The 27,366-nt window shown below is 44.1% G+C and overlaps 1 long non-coding RNA gene across 3 annotated transcripts; it reads left to right on the top strand.

The window, feature by feature from the left end:
- The first annotated feature begins 2,721 nt into the window (after positions 1–2,721).
- LOC139579208 (uncharacterized) lies at positions 2,722–26,528 on the top strand. Of its 3 annotated transcripts, none has more exons than XR_011675694.1 (4): positions 2,722–2,908; positions 3,660–3,884; positions 10,301–10,470; positions 26,395–26,528. It is a non-coding gene; the product is annotated as an uncharacterized lncRNA (long non-coding RNA). The 3 variants fall into 3 exon arrangements; XR_011675693.1 differs by lacking the exon at positions 26,395–26,528 and adding an exon at positions 13,774–14,230; XR_011675692.1 differs by lacking the exon at positions 26,395–26,528 and adding an exon at positions 11,085–11,205 and having other exon boundaries at positions 2,787–2,908.
- The last annotated feature ends 838 nt before the right edge of the window (positions 26,529–27,366 follow it).

Below are 27,366 nucleotides of genomic sequence, written 5' to 3'. Positions count from 1 at the left end.
AGGGCATTTAGTCATAAATTTTTTTTTTTTTTACCTAAAGCCAATGACCTTGTGACATTTCTTGTTGATTTCACGGTTAGTTGACAACTCAACCAAATGTAAATCAAAACTAGACAGTGAACTAACGTCTGTGCCCAGTGGTAAATACGTTAGTGATGTAAATTGATACAATTGTTTAAGTGGTGTTCGGGTCAATGGGCCATCATACACCAGCACGCACGTCATCAGATATGGTAAGGACTTGATTCACATGCCCTTTTTAGTCAACATAAAAAGATATGTAGACCTATATTTCACATTTGTCACTGCGCCAACTGTTTCCATGTGCATTTCCTTCCCTGCTAAAGTGAAAAAGCCTGTCTTTGGCTGAGGCTCATAACAAAGACGGTAAGAGAAAACAGAACGAGACAGGAAGCTGTAGCATTCGGTCAGAACCAAAACATAATTTGTGACAGACGACGGTGCCAAGGCAGTGCGGTTTGGATAGTGATTGCGGGTAACATTGTTATTGGCAAAGGCTACGGCAGTCAAACCTAAAACACACGTTGTGAAACGCGGCTACATTTAGTCTCTCCCTCAGACACAAGTGTTATTGATAACATACTCATTTGGGGAGAGTTTATGGAGTGTGTTGTTTCCTTCCTGTTTGCGCTCTGCGCTCGCGTCACAGCACTTGTTTTTGTTAAGTCCTAAAAATTCCCCCTCTCCCGAACCACATGTTTGAGCGCTAGCCTCATGTGTTCCTCGTTTGGCCTAATGTCTTTTCAAACCTCATGAATTATTGAAATAAAACCAGAATGAAATGTCACCGTCGATGGGGTATGTCTTTCATTTACATAGTTTCGACTGTGTTGTCCTGAAACCATATTTTTTGGAGTCTCGTATTCGGAAATATTGAACCTTTTTGCAGCGAATCCAACTCCCAAGAAACCTTACCTTTCAACCCGAGCGAAATAAAGAAAGAACCTATTGAAACATACTGTCAGAATTCCAATATTTTTCAAAGTGCACGTCCAAATTTCGAACAGACCGCAAAGTGGCCTCGAATCAAATGTTTACCTCAAATCACCGAACTTGGTATTCCTGAATGATTCCTGATAGTCTGTTTGGATCCTCCCGCACCCAGTGAAGTTCCAGACATCTCCAGACTGTCTCTCCTGACATGTGGAGAAGCTGATAGTCTCTGACAGGTCCACTGCTGGTTCTGTTTAAAAGAACCATGAACACAGAAAGGCCCTTGGGGGGGGGGGGGTTAGAACCCAGAACCCTGCCACTCCTCATCAGAGAGAGACCCGGACCCAAAGGTCACTCTGACTGACTAAGGCATTCAGTACAGTTAGGTGATGGCTGGCCTGGTCCACACTACACTGTACTAGCTTGGACAGGGTTACTGTTGTATTGGTCTGGCGTTGGCCTCCATTTTATAATCACCTGAGACTGTTATCATTTCCAGGCCCCCTCGCATGCAGTCATCCTCCACCCGGAGACCCAATGTCATAACAACGTCTCAGTAATGTACCCAATGATTAGGGCTTTCTTTGGGACCCCGTAACCATGGCCCCAACAGATGGGCTGCACCTACTTGACTATGCAGATTTATGCCGCGCCGAATATTTACAGATATTCTCATTACATGGCCATTATGGTATATGGTCGTCCATATTTAATGGGCAGTAATTGAGGCAAAAGCTGTCATGCATTGAGCTTGATGGAGAGCGTTATTCTTGTCATGTTTTCTCTGGAAGGATACGACCAGAGAGGGACAGCTGAGCGCTCGCTGAACACAATTGACCTCTTACATGATTTTCAATTACAGGCGGGAGGAGAGAACCGGAGAGGGGTCCCTGTAGTGCGTCTGTCTCTGTCTCCTTCTCTCTGACCCAACATCTGCCCGTCCAACGTGGCACGGCAGCTCACGAGGTTGCCTGCCCTGCCTGGGATGGGCAGGTGTGTGCCGGGGAGGGCCCCTCTGTCATTAAGCCACCAGCTGTGCCGTCACGTCTGGCAAGCGAACCGCTCTGTGTCATCTATGACCCTGTCTCAGCCCCCTCGGAGTGGAGCGTGGCGCGGAGACCTTGACAGGGCAACCGGGGGTAAAGCCGCGTATGGAATATCTATGAAGGACGGACGTGGTGCCGTGGCGGTGTGGTTTCGTCCCACCTCACTCCTGGCCAGGCACCACCTCAGCGGCTCAGCTCACTCTCCCCCTCTCCTGCCAGAGACCTGGACGGGCTCTCTCATCAGCCATGTCAGTCAATAAAAGAATAACAGAACACGACTCACCTCCTGCTGTGTCTTTTCAAAGGAGAGGTGAATGCAGGCGGAAGGACGGCTCCTGCAAAAAGGACAATATTGAGAGCAAGGATACAGTTACTGTCCCTCATTGAAAGAACTGGCATTGAAAACTCACATTATATCATTATATTACATTATCAATTATATAAATGTCAGTTAAAGAAAGTTCAAGTGTGAACTAAAAATATATGAATACATTTAACCATTTCATATTGAGAGGCATACACTGAAATACACAGCAATGCATAGAATTTATATATTTTCTAGATAGGTCTACAGTACTTCGGTGAGTGCTATCCGGGATCCCTGGGACGTCCCTACCCTAAACCCTAACCCCTACCCTAATCCTAACCATAACCCTTACCTAACCCTAATTTTAAAGCTAACCTTAACCATTTTAAATGTAAACTTCAATGGGGTAAGGACGTACCAAGGATCCCAGATATTTTTTTCTCTCCTTTGCGGCTAATTGGTCTTGATTAGCTCCACCTAGCTGCCAGTGACTGACAGTGGCACTGCTAATGATGGTGATGGTGATGCACAGTGCAGCAGTTACCAGAAACAGCTCCCTGGCAAGTAATGTCGAATTCCAGCCTCCTCTGGTGGAGTTAAGGTAACAGTGAACCATATATTGTTGGTTGGTTGTTGTTTTTAGCCGCCGTTATTTAAACATGTTACAAAGTAGCATGTGGCAACACCTTGAAGCTAGCTAGCTAGCCAATACCTACTACCTCTATTGTACTTGCTCAGTCAATTAGCTAGCTATCCACGCTAGCTTGACAAAATATTATTTTAACTAACTAGGAGAGGTCATCATCTGTAGTTTGACTGGTCAGCCAGATACATGTAGCCTAGCTAGATAGTCCAAACATGTTATACATACTCAATTAAACTTTTTGATAAGAGTCTTACATTGTATTATAAAATGTTAGACATGATGGCTCAGCCATAAGTAGAATAATAGATTGCACATTGAATTTGCTCTGACCTGCTCCAACCAGAGGAAATGTAATGAACAAAGCATTGCATGCATGAACCATATGATTCAGGAAGAAGGCTTGACTTGATTTTCCCCAGCATTGTTCATGTGTAGCCTTCTCTTCCACATCATCCTGTCCTGACCCACTCCAAACCTCTAGCCACTTCATATGATAGGTCATCCTTTTGTGAATCAACACCATATTTCATGTAGTTTGCCTTGCGCTGTACAAATGTGCTGCTAACCAGAGAGGTGTTCAGTCAGTCTCTTCTGAACAGACTATATGACATGACCCAGGGTGCACTACACTACAACACACTACCACATTACGTGTCCTGGATCCACACACATACCCTCTTTAATTCAACCCCTCTGTTCTCTCCAGACCTGCCATGGTGAACTGACAGTAAGAGAGGAGCTGAAAGAAACCAGCCAGCACTACTCTGCCCTGGGTGAGAGGTTTAATTTGGGCCGGGGGAATTGGTGGCCCAGCAGGTCTGCTTGCCTGCCTGTTTATCCATCGATGGAAGTGTCTCTCACCTCTGGCCAGCTAGCGGTGCCTCCTGCCTCCTCCTCCTTTTCGACCTACCAACCGTCAGTCCGCTGAATGGTAATTCCCCCTGATAACCTTGTGGGAGCTGGGAAGGCTGCGTACAGAGAGAGAAAGGGGAGAGGGGAGGAAGAGCGAGAGAGGCTCCCGCTCTGTTGGTCTGAGCCCGGTGAGGTGATCGCTGTGTGGACAGGAGCCAGGCCAATCTAGCCATCAAGTGGGCCGTCAGCCGCCCAGCCAACGGGAGACACACTGCTAATGCACGGCATCGGTCACCACGCTGCTGAAACAGCCATGGGTTGTAATTATATCCGAGAGCAGTGGCCAGGGAAGGGGGCACAGGGCAGTGCCAGGGAGCGAAGAGTGGAGAGGCATCTGGACAGGGGTATTGGACTGGAAGGAGAGTCAGTGATTTTGCCTCTTTGCTGCCATTTCGGTCAATACAATCGCAAGAGCCTGAAAAATGAAATCCCCCACCAATATTTCAGTCCAGTTTTTAAAAGCTAAATAACAGTAAAATAATACAAAACATAAGATCAGTATTCCAGGTTTAAACAGTGTATTTTTATACACTATTTATGTGGGTTAATATTTAAAATATGAAAAGACACGCATTTGTCAGTGAGTAAAAAGGACAATGCAAAGAACATCTGGAGACGTTGAAACAAACAGCATGTCTGGAGTCCAGCGACTGAATTAGCCTTCTCTCTAATATTACTAGAAACAAATCTGGTGAGTTGGTTGTTGATTCATGAATATGGAATGGAAATCATTACATTTCATGGTCATTACAAAAGTATGTCAGAAGACGCAGTCATACAAATAAACAAACTTTGGGCATTTTGTTCTGATGATTGTAACTAATTCCCAGGGCTCTAGGTTCATGCCCACCAGCCGCACACAACATTATTGTTGAAGAGGGAAACACTTAAGAGACATTGTTTTCTTTGTGTTGGAGTTTGATGCCTGGCTGGTGAGGAATGTGTTCTGAAAGTAGCTTTCCCCCCCTCTGCCACACATCTCTAGTCATTAGGTTTAGAGTTTTCCGAAAACTTTAACTGTCAATTCACTATAATAGTAAATTAAAAGAGCTTTGTAATATAAGAGGTTGTGTTTGAATTATTAAAGTCTCAATTTCATAGAAATGTGATAGAAACAGTCATATTTGTAAAATAACCGTAAATGTATACCGTAATATGAAGTAAAGCATTTTAAAACTTCCAAAATATAATTAAATCACTCGATCAGTCAAATGTGTCATTCATGCTATAGATGCGTCCAAAACCTACCTAATGAGTTCCTAGGAAACCTAACTCTTTCCTCCGTGGTGTATTTCAAACGTTAACCCCCAAGAGTCCTTTATGGCATCCAAGGTAGTACATGTACTTGATCTTCATTTGACCACACAACAAAGAGTCAAGTATGTGTTGCTGTGTGTTTGGTCAGTCATCCTCCCCGGGCCTCTCCCAGAGTATTGGCTTCCGTGGAGCTTTTGGCGTCAGCGGTGGGATCAGTTATTCCCAGTCTCACCTACAACACGGTGTGTACATTGTTGTCTGGCGGTTATTGGCAGCTCTGCCTTCATCCTCCGACACCGGCGGCCTCCCTGGTGGCCTTTGTCACAGAAGAAAGAGAATGATCAATATCCCAGTTAAACTCGACTTTCAAAGCTGATCGCATACGGGCTCGTTCAGGGGCCCCCTCCGCTTTAATGAATTTTCTTTCATTCCACGCGAGTTTTTAAAACATCAAATAATAAATTGGCCGGGGCACAGTAAAATATTTAGATCTATTGACTGTGGTTGAAAAATGGAGAGGGCAAAAACTCTGGTGGTTTGATGTTGATATAGTCTGAGCACTTTAATCCACCCGAGTGATTCCTTTTATCTGCCTGGGCTTCTCCAACAGAGAGAAAAGGGGCCTCAAGAATATTCTCAAACACGCAGCAACTCTTTTTAAACCCCCCTGCTTTACCTTTGCTGCTGCACATTCTCAAGCCGTCTTCCAGAGGAGAGTGTATTCTTCCGATTGTAAGGCAGTGGCAATGCTGAAGACAACAACTCCACGCAGCAGCGAAAACGAGCGAGGTGATAAAAATTACATCACACGGGGAAGGGGGCTACAGAAGTTTGTTGGCCATAGGTATTGACAAAAATATCATTACACTGCCTCTGACATGAAACGTCCCAGAATGGAAAAGAAGACAAGAAAGGAGAAGACACAAGATTGTAAAGAGTGTTGGTGTGAGGTTATCAAAGAGACTCATATCTTTGAATATTGACTGCTTGTTTTTGGAAGAGGATGACACATGGTACAAGCAGAAGATGAAGAGGACTTTTCTCTTTGTGATTATATTGTTGCTTTGCTCAAGACATGTTTGTTAATAATAAGCCCTTTGAATGGTTCTACAGTCCAACCAAGACTTAGACAGACCGATACATGTTTGTTTTTAAGGGTAGCTGTGGTATCTCTTCTTTTCCTTTACCAGAAACTCTCTTATCTAGTGTGATATGGTTTGAGTTAGTTTTGGCGTCCCCAGTCAAAGTCACATAGAGGTGAAGTGCCCAGGCCTAACCTGTCCCCTCGCTGAGCCACTCTCCCTATCGTAGTGGTAAATTGTGCTGCGTGTGTGTATACTGCTGCATGGATGCTTGTGGCTTGGCCGTGTGTGTGTTTGGCTGGCGTGACAGCCCGGCCTTGACATTAAACATCTGTTGGGTGATTCATTCGGCTCAGGATGCGGAGTGACACTGAGACACATCTGCCGTCACACGGCGCGGGCGCTCCCCTCTACTCCCTCCCTCCTCTCCCAACCTGCCCCTCATTAGCCCGGATTGCTTCGCCACGCCACGCAAACCACTTTTCTGATGATGCCGTCATTTTCCCTTCTCTCCCTCGCGGTTAGTTCACCAAAGTGACATCCTGCTCCCCCCCCCGCCCCAGATGCATAGCCTTGGGGAGATTTAGAGATGGCAAACAGAATGAAACTCAAGAACCTGGCAACCAACGCCTGGTCTCTCCCAGAACTAGGTTTATTTAGTCCTTCCTTCCCCCAACGCCTGGTCTCTCCCAGAACTAGGTTTATTTAGTCCTTCCTTCCCCCAACGCATGTTAAATTGCAGTAATTCAAAATACTTTTCCCGTGAAAAGATGATTTAAGCGTGCCCAATTCGTAATACACAATGTTTATGTTTGATTTGAAAGACTGTATTGCTTTAGTTGACACACAAGACAGATTAAACACATTTCTGTAGTAAAACGTGTGTCATTCAGTAAATATTTAGATTTAAGTGTGGTATGGAGCTATGAAATTATGACTTTTTGTTATCTGTTGGGAAATTGTTTATGTAATACTGCATCCCAGTAAAGGCCTACAGATAGGTACGTAGACTACATCTATTTGGTTTGGAAATCATTTCAACCCCAGTGACAGATGCTCTTGCTTACCACTTTACAAGGCCCTGTAATCACTTGAGTGAATACAGCTTGACTGATTAAGGTTTAGAGCATTTGTCCGACTTGTCCTACACAAACCCAGAGTACAGATGTCGGATCGTAATTTGATCACCCTGCAATGCAGGACATTTTAAAATGTGTAGTGTATTTGAGGTTTAAAAAGGCTTCTGAAGTTTTTAATTTCCACGTTGAAATTTCAGACTTGATTTTCCCTTACGGAAAATGTATCGACCCCTACAAAAATGTTCATTAATTATAATCCACGAAATCATTCAAATTTTTTGTTGCTACAGGTTTCTTTTCCTGCTGTAGCAAACTGACTCAAATTAAGATCCTACATCTGTAATGTGTGGTGTAGTACTGTGGCCCACATTGTAACAGTACAGAAGAACACAGGCTTGCTATTTGGTGAGATTTGTCAGTTGGATTTGACAGTTGGAAAGTGCTGGTGAGGACAACACTCAGTATGTGGTGTTGCTGTATTATCAGTATCTAAGCACTTTACTGTGTTGGCTACAGCAACGTTTCGGCATAATCGTGTGTATTTCTTAGTTGAAAAGTTGTCATTATTTCATTTCTGTCACTTTTCCTTAATTTGGAAGCTGTCTGTATGTTGTAATTGCATTGGTCATGAATTCGTCAGCATTCGTTTTTCTTTTTGGATCCTTGCAGCCATTTTCTGTCAGGATTAAAGGAGAATAAATAAAGGAGTGTGTCCCCTATCAACCCCACACTAAGGGAACCTGTCCTCAAGTGTTGGAATGTTGAACTCAACTCATAGTTTGACCAGTATGGTGTATATCAGCACCACTTCAACCCAGCTGCTACAACATCACTAAACAGTCTGACAACCAATATGAACAAATTGCGATCCAAAAAAACAAGACATTGATGATTAACAAACTAGCATGAAGTCGATGATGATGTACTTGTAAGTTAGATAGGAAAACAATGCAGCTGCTTGTTGAAGGGAATGATGTCACCATGCATGTTCGGTACAGTCAGACCCGGGGAGGACGCTAGATTCTAGAAGCCCTTTGATCCTGTCTCCATGGCGCCCCCAGATGTTGTGCTTGTCGGGGCATTGTGATGCGGAAGCCTGTTTATTTACAGAGGTAATGTCCAGTCATTATATGCACAACTCATCCATCAAACATAGAGGAACGATCAGGGAGATTTCTTTCTTTGCACTTGATGATGAGAGTATACCCACATGTATTACTCCCATGGGTGTGTCCACAATGGCACCCTATTCCATATGTAGTGCACTACCTTTGACCTGGGTCCATGCACTATACATGGAATAAGGTACCATTGTCAGAAGCACGTGTTTCATTCAGTGGGGCTTGGGACCCAGGGAACTCAGTTTACCTACGGTGAAGATATATTTCCGCTGTAAATTAGTGTAGTAGTCTCCTGCAATTCAAAGTGTTTTACCAGCTATTTATGATAAGCGCAGTTGTTGTATCCTAATGTTATTAGGCATTTTGTACTGTAGGTAGTTATTTCCTTCAATTTCTAAATTCCAAATAAGTCCTTTTTCTCCTGTTGTTCTGCCTTGTCACCAACAGGTGGCAGTATGATACCTGAATCTGGCCAGTATTGCAGCTCAACTCCATGAGTCCTACAGTCTTAGAAGAAGCAGTCTCTTTGATTTGGTGATTGCCGAGTATATACCACTGCAAAGTACAAACTCACCATCAGAATAGCTTAATGGGTAAAAATTAAGATCAGAATAAAATGTGAGGATATATTTTCATTCACACATGCGCCATCTCTTTATGTGTCCTGTCTTTATTTAGTGTAGTAATTTACATTCAGAACATCAATCCATGTTTGAATGTTTATTTGTAGGTCTTGGAAGAAGACTGGAACGGGTATTATGTTCTGCTAGTTTTATAGCACTACACAAAGCCTCATATTTGAATTTCTTCTCAATATAAGGCTTGGGTACTACATATGTAGACAGTATGTCACGCTGAGGTGCTGCAATGATGTCCAAAGTTGATTTACTGTACACTTGTATTTTTCTGATATTGGTCAACTGTCTTCAGAAATGAGTATTATTTTCTGGGACTCCAATTGTCAGTTGTGTGCTGCATTTCAACAACCATTTGTATGTTTTGTTGTTTGTTAACGTAATATGAGATCACAGGCGAGAGAGAGAGAGAGTATTTGAGACCAGGGATTTTTGTTTGCCAAGGTAATTTTCAGGAAAAAATATTGCTCTCTCAATCAATCGCTTCTTTATCAAGTCGAAATATACTATTTCTAAAGATTCTGAACATTATTTAAAAAACAATTCTCTCTCTTTGGTGCCAGAATGTACAACCAACCGTACACTCGAGCTTTTGGATCTTTTTCAAATGTTTTCCTCTTCCAATATTGACAATATCACTCCTCCAACTCGCGGGTGCAAGGGGATGGAAAACCCTTGTAATGCAGATGTGACACTGTTTTCCCTCTAACCATCAGGCTACTCCAATCCCCATTGAAAGCAATTAAAAGGTAGCTGAATCCTAAGACCCTAATGGGTTAATTTCTGGGGTTGTTGCCACGGCAGCCCGATACAATGAATTCTCTTTGTTTGTTTACTTGGCAACAGAAGCTCAAGGTGGACTTTCTATTGACTCTTGTCAAGTCTCAAAATGATAAAAGTACTAGCTCTAGTAAAAATAAACCGGTCTAGGGGACTGGCCGTTGGGCCACTACTATTCAGAATTTCGTAGGATTTATTGTTGCTCGTAGATTGTATTTCCCTCTTAATTTTAAGTAAAGAAAAGGCAGTTTTCCCATCTTTGACATTCATCGCTTCCACTCAGAGAATTAGTAGATTTATTTTCTGTTGAGAATTTTTTTTTTTGTTGAAAAAAATCAATTAGTGCTAAATTTATTCATAGATTTCTGGAGTCTGGGCGATCAATGCGAGTCCACTCAGAGGGGCTCGGTGGGACTCGGTTCATCCCAGTTAATGTGTTTGAAGGGGAATTACCATTGATGTTGTTTTGCCTTCCTTGCAGGTCAAAGAGCGCGTCGAGCTGTCACGCCCCAGCGCCACCAGGGAGGGGCTCTCCTCGCCCACCTGGCCTAGCTCGCCTAGCTGGCCGTTACCCACAAGGCACCTGGACAGGAGAGGGACCCGCAGGCAGGAGGGCCAGAGGGGGAAGAGTGAAGGAGTGTCAGCTTGACTGTAAGTCATTATCCACACACACCACCCACCCACGGACACTCAGGGATTCACTGTGCTGGGGCTAATTGTGAATCCCATCATCCATTGCAATACGGCACATTGATTTATCTCACTAAACACACAAAGAAACAAATACACTTGACTCCGAGGTAGCCTACTGGTATTTCAGTGGGGACTAATGTGTTTGTGTACGCTATTATAAATGACATGTATAGTATGTACACAGTACTGAACACTAAATGGGCAACTCGAGTAGCAGTAGGTAACTCCCTGTCTGATTGGTGGGGGAAAAGGAATCGCAATTCATTCAACACAAGCAATTGAGACTTGTCCAGTCCTCCATTATGAGAGGTAGTTATAGGCTTCTTCATCATCAGGTCCACAGTGACTTAATGATATGTTGTTGTGCTTCTGCTGTATGATCCTCTTCCTTTGAGCAGCAACAGTACTTTTTCTTCAGGAAAAAAAGCGCATTAATGCACTGGCTATCGATTTCAAACAGTTCCTGCACACAGGCCATAGTCCAGGTCAATTAGAGATATTTGGACATTTGCAAATAATTTTTTCCCCCTTCAGATCCTGAGGCTCTTAAAATGCACTTTTGCCCCTCACAGCACTGGGAAGATTCTCTGTGGAGCCTGACATCTTGATCCGCAACAGAGACTAAATGATAACCGTTTCCTTGTAAATACTCTACCCTGCGGGGGAAGAGTTTAAATAGACCAACTAGTTTTCTCTCTCTGTCTCTCTCTCTTTCATTTATCTACAGTACTTGCTGAACATCCATATTATTATCTTTACTGTACATTAACAACATACTGTATGCACTTTGACCTAGTCTTCTCCATCACACATTTTTACTGTAGATGGGGTAGAGATCAAATCCACACAAACACAATGCATAGTGTTGCTACTGTATATTACAAACATTTTTACTGTAGATGGGGTAGAGATCAAATCCACACAAACACAATGCATAGTGTTGCTACTGTACATTACAAACATTTTTACTGTAGATGGGGTAGAGATCAAATCCACACAAACACAATGCATAGTGTTGTTACTGTACATTACAAACATTTTTACTGTAGATGGGGTAGAGATCAAATCCACACAATGCATAGTGTTGTTACTGTATATTACAAACATTTTGACTGTAGATGGGGTAGAGATCAAATCCACACAAACACAATGCATAGTGTTGTTACTGTACATTACAAACATTTTTACTGTAGATGGGGTAGAGATCAAATCCACACAAACACAATGCATAGTGTTGTTACTGTACATTACAAACAGGATAAGCATTCAGTCATGTGCAGTGGTCTCAATGTAATGCAACCAATTCATAGCTGAATGGGGAATTAGTCGCAGTACTAGGAGTTTAGGGTGTTTCTAAATTTAAAGGAAATATAATTCCATCATTATTCTTAACTGTCACTCTTTGTGTTTTTTTTATTTCTTTAAAGATAATATTCTTTAAAGGCTCCTCTATTTCAGTGGGAGAGAACAAGCTCCTCTCTGTTTCAGACTGTTTGGTCTCCCAGCATCTGTGATCACTCTCATTAGTCTCTCACAGAGCAACTCACTTCACTACACAGACAAGCGCGCACGAACGCAATGCTGCACACACACACACACACACACACACACACACACACACACACACACACACACACACACACACACACACACAGATCAACTCTCTTCAGTCCATTTATTTTAATTTCAAACATATCATTGACTGCTGTCTGAGTGCACAGCAGCCTCAACCCAGATCTAAGAGAAAGTGTTTATTTAAAGTAACTAATGCCCTCACTCTTATACAACAGAAATATACATGGGGAGAATCGATCATTGCAAAGCCAATATTAGTATATATATATATTTTTTTTAAATGTTTAAAAAATAACAATTTGTAAATAATTCCCTTTACTAACAAGTATGCAGCCTCTGTAATGCTGAAAATATACACATCTATATCTGTTTATTTATTTATTTTTACAGAAAAGGGCAATGTGAAGGAGTGACCCTAGCATTATCATTCTGCGTCCCCATGCTTCCTGAAACCTTTTATAGTAGATGACAACGTCCTCCCACTAACGTGTCCACAGTGAACTACTGTTGCAAACACAAGATTGACATGAACACCATTTGATTGAGGTACAAATGTTTTCACAACACATATTCAGCATTTGATAATCCCGAAGGGATAATGTGTCCGTGAAGGGAAAAAAAGAAATGCGTAAATACAAAAGAAAAGGCCAATCTGAAATGATTCAAAATGTTACATGGTACTCTGTTCCTAAAATAGTATAAATGACTTACTATAAACATCTTTACAGTTCAATACCAATGGCTGCTATGATGCACTATATTCTAATGTAATGTGATATATTCTAATGTAATGTGATATATTCTAATGTAATGTGATATATTCTAATGTAATGTGATATATTCTAATGTTCTGGGGAGATATTGGCCCCATGTCACATCCTTATCAAACAGGTGTTTTGTCCCCTTCAATGCAAAGTTATTATTTCTGTATGAGTGCCTGTGATCTATTACTTGTAAATGTATAGATCTTTCCTCTCTGCAAGCCCCCCTCTCTCCCCTCTTTCTGAGCATGCTGCTAGAAGATCAATTGTGTTTGTACTGTATGTATGTGTATGAAAGAGTCCCCACAGTCAGTTCCTCCACTTATACGGTAATGTACTGACATAGGAGATTCCACGGGGAATGCACACACAGAGTAGTGAGCTACATCGGCACCAGCGTGCTTGTAATGTATTGTTGGTACTGTAGAGGGTTGGAGCAGCAGAGCGATGTACACTGACGTGTGTACAGTGCCTCCACAAAGTGTTCATACCCTTATTCCATATTTTGTTGTTACTGCCTCAATTCAAAATGGATTTTTAAAAATCTCACCCATCTACTCACAATACATCATAATGACAAGGCGAAAACATGTTTTTAAAAATTGTTGCTAATTTATTGAAAATGAAATACGGAAATATCTCATTGATTTAAGTATTCACATACTTGAGTCAATACTTTGTAGAAGCACCTTTGGCAGCGATTACAGCTGTGCGTCTTTTCTGTGTAAGTCTCTAAGAGCTTTCCACACCTGGATTGTTGCAACATTTCCCCAATATTCTTCAAGTTCTGTCAAATTGGTTGTTGGTCATTGCTAGACAACTGTTTTCAAGTAGATTTTAAGTCAAAACTGTAACTTGGCCACTCAGGAACATTCACTGTCCTCACTGTAAGTTACTCCGGTGTTGATTTGGCCTTGTGTTTTAGGTTATTGTCCTGCTGAAAGGTGAATTTGTCTCCCAGTGTCTGGTGGAAAGCAGACTGAACCAGGTTTTCCTCTAGGATTTTGCCTGTTTTTAGCTCCATCCGTTTCTTTTTTTATCCTGAAACTCCCCAGTCCTTAACGATTTATAAGCATACCATAACATGATGCAGCCACCACTATGCTTTAAAATATGGAGAGTGGTACTCAGTAATGTATTGGATTTGCCTCAAACATAACACTTTGTATTCAGGACAAAAAGTTAACTGCTTTGCCACTTTTTTTGCAGTTTTACTTTAGTGCCTTGTTGCAAACAAGATGCATGTTTTTGAATATTTTAATTCTGTACTGGCTTCCTTCTTTTCATTCTGTGAATTAGGTTAGTATTGTGGAGTAACTACAATGTTGTTGATCCATCCTCAGTTTTCTCCTATCACAGCCATTAAACGGTTTTAAAGTCACCATTGGCCTCATGGTGAAATCCCTGAGCCGTTTCCTTCCTCTACGGCAACTGAAGGACGGCTGTATTTATTTAAGTTTTTATTTAACCTTTTATTTAACTAGGCAAGTCAGTTAAGAACAAATTCTTATTTACAATGACGGCCTAGGAACAGTGGGTTAACTGCCTTGTTCAGGGGCAGAACGACAGATTTTTACCTTGTCAGCTCGGGGATTCCATCTAGCAAACTGGGTTACTGGTCCAAGGCTCTAACCACTAGGCTACCTGTCGCTCCTGTATCTTTGTAGTGACTGGATGTATTGATACACCATCCAAAGTGTCATTAATAACTTTACCATGCTCAAAGGGATATTTAATGTCAGTTTTTATTTTATTTTTTACCCATCTACCAATAGGTGCCCTTCTTTGCGAGGCATTGAAAAACCTCTCTGGTCTGTGTGGTTGAATATGTGTTTGAAATTCACTGCTCGACTGAGGGACCTTAAAATTATCTGTATGTGTGAGGAACAGAGATGAGGTAGTCATTTCAAAATCCATGCAACTTAATGAGTCCATGCGACTTGTTAATCACATTTTTACTCCTGAACTTATTTAGGCTTACCGTAGCAAAGAGGTTGAATACTTATTGACTCAAGACATTTCAGCATTTAATTTTGGATTCAATTTATTTCTATATTCCACTTTTTTTTCATTATGGGGTATTGTGTGTAGGCCAGTGACACAACATGTACATTTAATACATATTAAATTCAGGCTGTAACACAATTTTTGGGGGAATAGTCAAGGGGCGGGAATACTTTCTGAAGGCAATGAATGCATACACACACACACACACACACACACACACACACACACACACACACACACTTTACAGCGGCCCTCGCGGTGTCTAAACCCACCACTGTACTGTATGCATGTTGAGGTTACGACCTTCCTGTACGTATTGGCCTTGCTGAATAATCAATCACTGAGCTCCTGTTCTGTTTCACTGAGCTACAGGGGGATACAGGCTCAATGAGAACTTTCATCACAGCAAAATACTTCTAGCTGTTTTATTAATCCTTCAGACTGACCCAACTACCTGTCCGCAGAAAAAGGGAATTATTCCCATGCATTTCAATATTATATCGACCTTATAACTACCCAAGTTTAAGTCCTAAATCCATACTGGCTCTCTGTCTGAGAAGCTATAGGGCTCCCTCCTCCCCCCGCCTGTCTCTTCCCTTTTACCGCTGAGGTGGGAGGCAGGTCACATGCTAGGCTGTGGGGGTTTGATGTATTTAACCCAGCCAAAGTCAGGAAGTGAGAAGATGTGTACACCGGTCTGTGTGTGTGCGTACATTTCCTTGTGCTTGTGTGTGTTCGTTGCTCCCACCCAGTGACAGAGGCTCTCCCGGAAGGTGATGGTGACCTCTGAGTCAGTGGTTTATCATGTCCCGTTGATTCACCGGGAGCGGCGGGGCCGACTCCATCTGCCGTCAGTTCAAGCGCTCCGTTATGTCAGTTGGGTTGTGTTAAGTGTGAGGCAGAGAGCGCTTCGCCGCGGTGCTGACGGCGTCCTGAGCGCTAGGCAGGCAGGGTCGGAGACGGCAATCACAGTGACAAGCCCTCAAAACAGGCAGGCCATGAATATGCAAGATAGATTCCTCCATACTACTTCAGAACAAAGGAAAACAGGTTGATGTTGCTGAAAGTTAAAATAAGCATTTTTGCCATCTTAGGTTTGTGGTGTTGACAATTTTATCATATTTCTTTTTGACTCTCAGGTTGTTTCATTTGTATTTCAACAGTCTACTGGAATGATCCAGTAGAAAAGGATAAGTTCCTTGACGGTTACATCACTAGATATTAAATCAGTACAGCTTTGTCGCAAAATAATGACGTGAAAATTAAATTAAGAATGCGTAAAAAAAAAACCATCTAATTGGACTGACTCCTTTTCATCTAGGTAGTATGTATGAAATAATATTTAAACATTTCTAAATTATATGATTTTTTTTTACATCGCGTCAATATTTTGATTGAGCCTGGTTTCAGACTTAGTTTGTCTGTTGCAACTGCCCCCCGTATAATGCAAATTAACAAACGCATGTCTTTGATATTGAAATTAGCCCAAACACTTTAGTACACAGTACAAAGCTCAGTGCACTTCGAATCTAATTCAATTACTGTGAGGTCTTTTACCATTTAGAAATGGATTGGGATTTGTTGTGACTTAAGTCAACACTTGTTTTTTATTCATTTGAGAAAAGCTTAAGTTACAATTACTTCGTTCTGTCTTTGCCATTGAACACCCCTGTAGATACAGTAGATCTAGGCCTGTGTCGAACTTCTGAGTTGTTTGTATGTTCCTCAGTGTGTGATGATCAGTCTGAGAGGACCTGGATGGACTGACAGGCACTGGACCATGCAAAGCAAACACAGAGATGGCTCTCTAACTGGGTGGGTGTGCGTGTGGTGTGTGGGTAAAGCTTTGTGTGCTCTCTGTAGTCTAGTGAGAAACATAGCCCTATATGCAGTCAGTCAGTCAGTAACAGCCTGTTTTTCCCAGACAAAGGCACCATGTTGGTTGTCCTCAGAGATCAGCTAACACTCTCGCCCACTAAAGGAAGTGATAACAGGACAGTGTGTGTGTGTCTACTACTGACAACAGCAGTAGTAAACCCCAGTGAAACTCCCACATCAAGAGACAACGGAGCTCCCAACCTGATGACCCGGCCGTTCTTATTCTCCTAGAGCAACAACATCCAGTAACTGAAACACTAATGAGCTGTAGAGATGAGGACCAGGGAGACACTGTTACAGCACTATACTCAATATGACGTTTGAAATGTCTCTATTCTTTTGACTGTAATGTTGACTGTTCATTTCTCATTGTTTATTTCACTTTTGTTAATTATCTATTTAACTTGAGCGCGAGATTGGCCTCCTACCCAGAAGTGTCTAATTCCTGTATTATTCTATTGCCTTGTGCTTCAGTACAACCTCTCAGATAGCAAAGCATTACCATTAGTAATGAGGTGATGGCTAGTATTATTTCCATATGTGGTTGGCTGGCCTCACACTGCTGTTGTTGCCTTGTGTTTTATCCAGTGGAAATAAGATCAGATTCTCTCTGGCTGCGTTTATACAGGCAGCCCAATTCTGATATTTTTTTCCCACTAATTGGTCTTTTGACCAATCACGTCAGATATTTTCACATCAGCTCTTTTCTGATTAATGAAAGGGGAAAAAAAGATCAGAATTGTGTGTACATGGACTGATTTGGGATCAGATTGGCTTAGATTCCCTTTTCTTCTGTCCGCCGTCACCCTGTACTGTACAAGAGGAAAAGGGTAGTGGCGCTATTAACTGTACAGGTTTCCTGTTTGGTGGAAGGGGTCTCGCATTCCAGAGCGCGCGCGCTCACACACACACAAATTCACACAGACAGGCACGCACGCATGCACACACACACTCTGTCTTTCTCTGAAACACTTCGAATGCCGTGCACACCTCTCTCTTTCTCTCTGCCTCTGTCTTTATGGGAATGCCACTCTGACTGGCCCGTTATGCAACGAGAGGGGAGCCCTCCCCTTCCACCAGAGTTGCTGCTGGACTTCTCTGAGCTTCCTAAAAGCTTTTAGCTTTAACACAGCGCCCGGGACACACAGAGGCCCGTTTCTCCCTCCTCTCTCTCCGCCAGGGGAGGAGTGTATTGTCTTGTGAGGACCTGATTGCCTTGAATCAGCCATCAATTATTCAAATGATGGCAGAAAGCATCCACCTATAGCGACGTGCGGCAAAGGGGCTTTCAGGAGGAAGTGGAGAGAGTGAGACCAACTCGGCCTAGACCTCAGTAATCAGTACAGGCGGTGGCAACTTGCTCTCTGTCCCACTCTCTCTCTCTCGGTCCCATGTTCTCCCTCTCTTACTCTCCTCCTCTCACTCTCTCTCCCTCCCTCTCTCTCTCTATGCGTGGGACTGTGACAGCCATGTGAGCCTTGTGGAGATGCATACTGCCGTGTCTGTGGAGGCCACCGTGTCGGCCAGGCCGAGGTTTGGAAACATGCCCGTACGCGTCCCAGTCCCAGCTCCGCTTATTCAAAATTGAAACCCGCCCTCTCTGTTTGTCTCTCTCTTTCTCCAGCGGGCCCCGTCGGTCGTCTGAGCCGAGCTGATGAGCTGTAAGTGAGCTTGATGAATGTCCCCGTTCACCCGTGACACCTGGTTCCCCCAAAACACGGGGGCTGAAGGAACCTCAGGGATACAGGGGGGGAAAGAAAAAGGTCTGGCGCTTTCTTGGACGGGTCCGACAGTTTTAGGGACCACCCAGGATTTGTGTGCAAGAGGTTTTGTCTACTTCTTGGCATTTTCTTCTGAACATGTTCTCCATGAAGAGGCCTCTGGTACACCTTTTCCTCCTGTACTTTACTCACTGACTCACAAAGACCTGAACACAGTCTGATGTCACCACCCACACAGGCTGACCTTCCAGGCTTCCAGACCTGGAAACCTTTCCTCTCCTCTCCCAGTCTGTTTGCTAATAGAATATCGGCTTACCCATGGAGCCGGCGCTGGCCGTTCCACTCCCCCAAAAAGACAACAGCCCAGGTTTAAAGAGCCGTTTATCCTAATGAAGTGTAAATCACACCTGCTCCGGCTGAAGAGGGGCTGTTTTTTCTCTTCTTCTCATCGTCTTCGACGTGTGAACATTCCACCAGGTTTCCTCTCTGCCTTTCCTGTCTGTAGCGGAGACGAAGACTAACTCAACCCCCCCCCCCCCCCCCGCGTGCCAATAAATCTGTCCAGCAGCTTGCGACTTGAGGGGGAAAGAACATTTGTCGGGGAGGGGAAGGAGAGGAGGGTGACTGGGTGGGGGGGGGGTTGTTCGTTGGAAGAGTTGGATAACAATGGCTGCCGTCCAAGGTTGGCTAATAGTATCTGACACACTGTGCAATTTTGAGGCTTATCTCAACATTGTTTTTACAGCTGTAATTAAGCCACCTAATCAGAAGCACATTGGTCAGGACAGTCTGGGGCTGTGAGGGAGCGCGCACACACACACACACACACACACACACACACACACACACACACACACACAGTGAGCTCTGTTCAGCCCCGTGGCGCAGCAGCAGCACTGGGACGGAGGCCAGCTGGGAACTGTGGGTGGGAGAGCATCCTGACACACACACACATACACAGTATCTGTGAACTAGGGCCACACTAAAACAGCACAGATGCTGAGAAGAAGCAGGTCTTGTGTGTGTGTTCTTGTGGTAACACTGAGTGTCTATGCAATTATGTATGAGATATTGTGTGTCTTTGCCGTATTAGTGTGCATTGCATGTGTGTGTGTGTTTATAAAGTGAGCAATCATGCATTGGGCTTATGTGTGCACAAGTGTATTTCCTTGTGTGTCCGCACATATCCTTTTGCATGTACACTATGCCTGTGTGTGTGTGTTTTACTCTTTATGCGTGTGTGCGGTTGCTTTGGGGCCCTTAGAGGTGGGGCCCCGCCCTTGTCAGGGCCCGGTGCCGTGTCCCCCACTCAAATGGCAGCTGCAGCACAGCCCCAGCGCAGCGAGACGGAGGAAGGCCAGGGCCAATGTCAACAGATGAGCTGGTCTGGACCGGCTGTCTTGCTGTGTGTTCTGATTGTAAATTGCGCTGGTGATGATTAGAGAACTCCAACACAGGATGTAGACTCTTAAAACTGTCCAGAGAAAATAATTTTCAACTATGTTCAGGAAAACCCCTCTCCAACCCCGGCCCTCTTTTTAATTTAAACATCATGGGTTGTGTGAAGAGGTGGAAGAAGTTGGTGTGTAAATGATTTGAAGGCCTCCTGAGTAAGGGGCCAGACAATGGGGTCTGTTTAGTTGTTTCATCGTATCTCCTCCTACTTTCTCACACACTCACAGGCACTTACATGGACAGGTCAAGTACTGTCTGTCACCGGCACAAAGAAGGGGAAATAGTTTGCTGTGTGTGCTTGTTTGAACTGTACAGTATGTGTGTGTACAGTATGTTTGTTTGGAAGAGCTTTTGTTAGTTTGTATTGGCTTTACATGTTGGATGTATGTGTGTGTGTGTGTGTCCAGTGTGTTTGTGTGTGCAGGTACGTATGTGTTTTCCGTGTACGTTCCTAGGCGCTCGTGTGTGTTAATGCAATTATTCAGTTGTTTATTCCTGAACACGGCTGTGTCTCTCTGTCAGTTAGTGGGTTAGGGAGATCAATGGGCTCTGTAATAACTGTAGAGCTGCGAGGTTGACAGGGATGAATTCATATTGTTCTGCTCTTCTCCTCTACCGCCTCCTACTCACTGTGTCACGGTGTGCAGCCCAAATTGCACCCTATTCCCTATGTAGTCCACTACTTTTGACCAGAGCTTTATCGGACCTGGTTAAAAGTAGTGGCCCTGTGTAGGGAATAGGGTGCCAATTGGGATGCTCACATGATGTCATCATCGTGGGACTCTGGCTCCAAATGGAGCGCCTGCCTCGGTCGGTCGGTCGGTACGTACAGTACGTTGCTGTTTCCTAAACGTCCCCGCAAACTAACCACTGCTGCTGCATGTGGCTCCCACCGCCACAGCCCTGATCTCTCCCTCTCTGAATCATCACTACCCACGAAGCATTGTGCTGATCTGGAACACTAAATGTTAGGAGTGGGGAAGCCTGATGCAGGAGCTAGACTGGATGGGTTGTTTTGCTTGATTTTCATATTGCATCCATGGATGGTATTTTGGGTTTTAGGTTTTTAAAAACCGTCTGTATAGTAGTTTATATTCATCACAAGTATAGTGTGCTGATAAGATAAGTACACTTCCACTTTCTACGATGGTGTTGTCATTTTAGCCTAAAACGTTTGAGACATTGACGTGTTGTTGTTGTCAATGTAGTTTATAGCTGCAATATGTCACTTTTTGAGCTACCTGACAAAATTCACATAGAAATGCGCGTTATAGATCTGTCACTCTCATTGAAAGCAAGTCTAAGAAGCGGTAGATCTGTTCTATGTGCACTATTTCTTTGCTTCCCCGTTTAAGTTTCGTTTTTGTCTTTTACTTTCGGTTTTGTACACCAGCTTCAAACAGCTGAAAATACAATATTTTTGGTTATTGAAAATATATTTCACAGAGGTTTAGATGGTACAATGATTCTCTACACTATACTCGCTTGTTTTGTCACATAAAATGAAATTAGGCGAAATATGTACATTTTAGCAATCAGGAAATGGCGACGCGATTTCTGGATAGTACATCTTTAACCCATAATGTTAATTTATTTCTCTGGTTCATTTCTCTGGGCTGGGTGCATACATTTGTCAGTAAAACAGATTTGTTAGCGTGTTCAAACACTGTGGTTACCTGTAATCAGCTGGCGGATGGCGTTTCACATTCCATGACCCCTGCATCGCCACGGCGGTGTAATGTGACCATGAACGTGTTAACAGGGCCAGAACCCTCTCAGCATGTCCTTAGGCCTAATTTAGATTTGTGTGTTTTTCTCCACCACTGTGCCTCCTTCCTCTCTGCTCCCCTCCCCTCCACCTTCCCTTCCTCACAGCTCCACAGATATTTATTTTCTTCTAATTTTGTATATTTTTTTTCTAGGAGTGGAGAGGAGGGAGGCAGGGGGAACATAAGTTTGTGTGACTTGACTGGAACAGTGTGTCGCTGCTTCAACGTTTGGCAGCGAGTCCCTTTCCTCCCTCCTTCCTCCCCCCGCCCACCTCCACAGAAATGTCCAGCTTGATTTAATCAGGAGGGGAAGGGATTTTTTTTTACTGGGCTTGGGACCAAAGTGGCAACAGCGTGGGGACAGGTCTGACCCTGCCTGCAACTGGGGCGGCCGGGGACGCTAGACAACAAAGAGGGAGAGTGAGCTCAGGAGGCGGACTGGGTGAGAGGAAAGGAGAGGGGGGTGGGGGGTTGTGGAGGACTGGAGTTGAACAGAAGATGTTAATATGTCCCTTAGGTGGCGTGGTGAGAGCAGTCGCAAACAGGCCGAGCTTTGACATGGAGGGAAAGTATTTCCTCCCACGGTGGCTGCCCCCCCCCCCCTGCTGAGCCAGTTCAGACTTTAGAGCCAACATTAAATTCCTGTCGACAAGCTCCGGGTGGGAAACAGAGGCCGCGTTCACTGTCGCCATGACCCCCAATCCTGGCAGGAGCTTCAGGAGAACTCCTGTCCTCCCCCCTTTCTCTTCTCCTACCTCATTCTCTCTCTCGTCTTCCCTCAGACTCGGGTGTTTCTCGCCTGTTTATACAAAACTGACGGTTACTGCTTAGCTCGCCGGCGTGCGATTCACTGACAAAAACAAACAAAACCAGCAAGTCCACACACACACGTTCATTTACACACACACACACACACACTAGCACACACAGAATAATGAGATGAAAAATGGAGAGAAAATGTAAGCCGTGTGAAGAGAAAGTAAATGAAAAACAAATCATGGTGTGGTTTGGAATGCAGTGTGTGAGTGGAGGCCTAACAATGGCAGAGTGATTCCCTGACTGTGGCACGGTCGTCCAGTTATTAACTAGTGTTTGAAACAAGATCACACAGTAATCTTAGTCCGCTACAGTTCACCTTTCTGCAAATTACTCCAGCTTTCAGAGTAGGTAAAAGACTCATTACCTCTCCTCCTAGTTACATTTCTCATGGAGGTTACCTTTTGGACTTGTAACAGAAAGGTTACAAGATCAAGTCCCCGAGCTGACAAGGTCGTTCTGCAGGGGGCAGAACAAGGCAGTTAAGAACACATTCTTATTTTCAACGACGGCCTAGGAACTGCCTGGTTCAGGGGCAGAACAATATATTTTTACCTTGTCAGCCGGGGATTCGATCTTGCAACCTTTCGGTTACAAGTCCAACGCTCTAACCACTAGGCTACCTGCCTACCATGCTTGGCAAAGCGTAGCAACCTTACTCATGGAGGTAACATTACTCATGGAGGTAACATTACTCACGGAGGTACCATTACTCACGGAGGTACCATTACTCACGGAGGTTACCCTACTCACGGAGGTTACCCTACTCACGGAGGTTACCCTACTCACGGAGGTTACCCTACTCACGGAGGTTACCCTACTCACGGAGGTTACCCTACTCACGGAGGTTACCCTACTCACGGAGGTTACCCTACTCACGGAGGTTACCCTACTCACGGAGGTTACCCTACTCACGGGGGTTACCCTACTCACGGGGGTTACCCTACTCACGGGGGTTACCCTACTCACGGGGGTTACCCTACTCACGGGGGTTACCCTACTCACGGGGGTTACCCTACTCACGGGGGTTACCCTACTCACGGGGGTTACCTTACTCACGGGGGTTACCTTACTCACGGGGGTTACCTTACTCACGGGGGTTACCTTACTCACGGGGGTTACCTTACTCACGGGGGTTACCTTACTCACGGGGGTTACCTTACTCACGGGGGTTTAACCTTACTCACGGGGGTAACCTTACTCACGGGGGTAACCTTACTCACGGGGGTTACCTTACTCACGGGGGTTACCTTACTCACGGGGGTTACCTTACTCACGGGGGTTACCTTACTCACGGGGGTTACCTTACTCACGGGGGTTACCTTACTCACGGGGGTTACATTACTCACGGAGGTAACCGTACTCACGGAGGTAACCCTACTCACGGGGGTAACCCTACTCACGGGGGTAACCCTACTCACGGGGGTAACCGTACTCACGGGGGTAACCGTACTCACGGGGGTAACCGTACTCACGGGGGTAACCGTACTCACGGGGGTAACCGTACTCACGGGGGTAACCTTACTCACGGGGGTAACCTTACTCACGGGGGTAACCTTACTCACGGTGGTTACATTACTTTAGACTAGCCCTGGCTAATTTAGACTAGCCCTGGCTAATTTAGATAAGAGCCCTGTCTGCTGTCTGGTGATGTCCTACTACACTGTAACTCTTAGTAATTTAGACTAGCCCTGGCTAATTTAGACTAGCCCTGGCTAATTTAGACTAGCCCTGGCTAATTTAGACTAGCCCTGGCTAATTTAGACTAGTCCTGGCTAATTTAGACTAGCCTAGGCTAATTTAGACTAGCCCTGGCTAATTTAGACAAGGGCCTAGCCCTGTCTGCTGTCCCTGGTGTGTGTTACAGTGTACTGTACTCGTTGGCCCCTGGTCCTGGGGAGCCGTGGTCTGGGAAGGGTTCAGAGCCGGGGACTTGGACGGGAACCCAACAGATTTATACGTGTTTCAGTTGGAATAACCCAGGGATATGTCCCAGGGTTGTCTGGTTGTTTCAGCGAGGGGGGATTTTCTAAAAGTCGTCTCCTGTTTCTACCGGGTCAGCGTTTTGTCCTACTGAGGACATCACGTGGTGACAGGAGGCATTAAAATACACATTTCTCCTTTTTTTTCTTCTTTCTCTCCGTTCCCTTGACCTAATTCCTTTTCCACGACTGCCGTGCTGTTGCTTTCCTGTCTGCCGGTGGCTCTGAACAGTCTACGCCAAACGCATATGACTTTAACTGTATTATCCTTTTTTACAATTTTTTATCTGTTACACAACTGTACTGTTATTGTTGTCTGTTCGGCGTACGCCTTTACCTGGGCGGACATGACATTCTGCTCTAATGGACGAACCAGAGCAATTTATAAGGATCTTGAAAGACGTTTTAAAATGTGAGACTTTGGACCACACACACATGAACTACACTTTACTTTTCGTTAACCATTACTCAACCACAACCTCCTCAGATGAATAACAAGTATTTTCCTTGTCTGTCTCTGTGGCTAGATCTACCATTACAACTAAGGCTTGATTTCAAAATTTACAAAAATCCTTTAAGCAAAATACTCCTCTCCTTCTAATGACGCTCCTGAGAATGGACAGTTTACTGTAAAAAAAACAAACAAGCCAAGACAAAGAACTGACCCTGAAATATGAAACGGCGATATATTTGAGAGGACTAAGAGAAACCTAACATTACTCTTCATAGTCACATTATTAATATTCAACACAGTTTAAAGAGGATGCACTCATATTTCAGGTTTGAGAGTCACGAAATGAACCAAAGCTGGTTGGGCGTCTTTCATATTTGTGTGTGTGTGGTGTGTGTCTGTGTGGTGTGTGTGTGTGGGGTGTGTGTGGTGTGTGTGCGCTCTGATGATGCCTCTACTGACACTCAGCCAGTGCCTAACATGATTCATTACTCTGGTTACTGTTTCCACAGACCCATAAAGAAATCATTTGGGTTAAAGGAAATGATTAAGTGTTATTAATATTTTGTCAGTATTTTTCCTGTTTCTGGAGCTGATGTTATAATGAACTGTTAGAACCTAAATGGCTCCTTTCTGTGGACAACTAGCTGTGAAACCGCATGAGTGTCCTTGGGGCGGGCTGGCTGGTGTTTGTACGTGTGTGTGTCTGCGTGTGTACCAGCCCCTGCTAGCTTCAGCTTGGGAAACCACTGGGACGTCTTCCAAAAGGACTGACTGTCGACTGGTTTGTTGACTCAATAATGGTTAGAGGGGCAAGTGTAGCCATCTTAGAGCAGAGCTGCAGAGAGAAAGAGAGAGAGAGAGAGAGAGAGAGAAAAATAAATCAACTGGTGCTTTTGGAAGTCTGCAGTGTGTAGCTGGAGGGCAGTAGATTTTTAAAGAGCTCTCACCTCACGGTATAATTTCATACAATTTGAATGACCAACTGCCCTGGACTGGCAGCCATTAGCCATTACCACTCCACACATACACAGGCCAAAACAGGGCCCTGACTGGACCCCAGACGAGACCAGTCCAGGACCACCAGCACACTCACTCCCTACTGCTGCTACAAAACGCAGGGTGGAGTGGGTATAGTCTCCCCCTCTCCTGGGCATACTGCCTGTGAAATGTACCTCTTTATTTCCCCTTCCCTGAAAATGGACTGGGGCGCTAAAGAGACTCTTATCCAAAGCTGGCTGGGCCGTGTTATTTTAAATTTATGGGACAAAGTCCCGTCTCTGGTAGTCATCAGAGAGCAGTAGTTTCTAAACCTCTTTAATCCGGCCTGGGCTAGGTATTAATACTTAATGCTGAACACTGAGATCAGGAACCTAAACATAATAATAATAATATAAGACAGAAGGCCCCGCCAGCGGCAGGTCAGCTCTAACGGGCTTTTTTTCTTTCCCTTTCACACCCTTTCAGTGTGGTTGTTCTGTCGATCCAATGGGAGGCTGCCGGTTTCACTCGGTCATTGCTGTTTGTAATGAAATATACTGGAGGTTTCGCCAAATATGTTTGTTTTTTTACTGGACAATTAAATTGTGTTTTGAAAGAGCTTTGATGCTTTGTGTTACCGTCATGTACTGTAGATTAAAAATTTAAAAAAGTGTTTTTATTTTAAAAAAATAATACCGTTTTCATACGATATATGTACTTTGACCAATACCACATGATATTTTGGAATATATTGCATTTATTTTGCCACATTTCTTCCGGCGATGACTGAATCATTCAATTAGACGTCATGTTTTCACATATTCAGTGACTCACATGATCAAACACATGCATCTCATTTATTCCACCATTCATTTTACTGTGTCGTCATTAATGCTGATGGAAAGTACTGCCATACTGTGTGCACATGTAATCAACTTACACTCAACAGTAGATTTCACCCTTTACCTTCTGACTTACCTATCTAAATCATTGGGGAGGCCCTTGTTTAATCAGAGGGGCAGATGTTATTTCTCCACAGCACACTACTACTACAGCTTATGAAGTAGCAAGCTGCGTCTGGCGAACGGTCAATATCCTCCCAGATCAATAACGGTCACGTTTTGGCCGCCACAGGCACTGACAGCTACGGTTCTGATTATTCTTTTGTCGGAGTGAAGAGCGGCTGTGGTGGGATGGGAGAATGTATTGTCTTGCGGGAACTTATTTAGACCTCCTGTTATTTATTTCTGTATTTTCTAGTTTGAGTTTGGGGGAAGAGGTATTTGGTGGGGGTCAAACCACACTCCAGGTAGGGACAAATACTGAACACTAGCTACAACATTTCTGCAGTTAGGACCGTGATCTATAGGTTACAGAATAGAGAATCCACAGCGTTGGCTTGTTCATCACAATGAGGGCATAGTTCCTATTGAGATATTTCTGTAATAATTCAACCCC

The sequence above is a fragment of the Salvelinus alpinus genome, chromosome 6 (genome assembly GCF_045679555.1).
Source record: "Salvelinus alpinus chromosome 6, SLU_Salpinus.1, whole genome shotgun sequence".
Lineage (NCBI taxonomy): Eukaryota > Metazoa > Chordata > Actinopteri > Salmoniformes > Salmonidae > Salvelinus > Salvelinus alpinus.
This window is presented reverse-complemented; position numbering and strand designations above follow the sequence as displayed.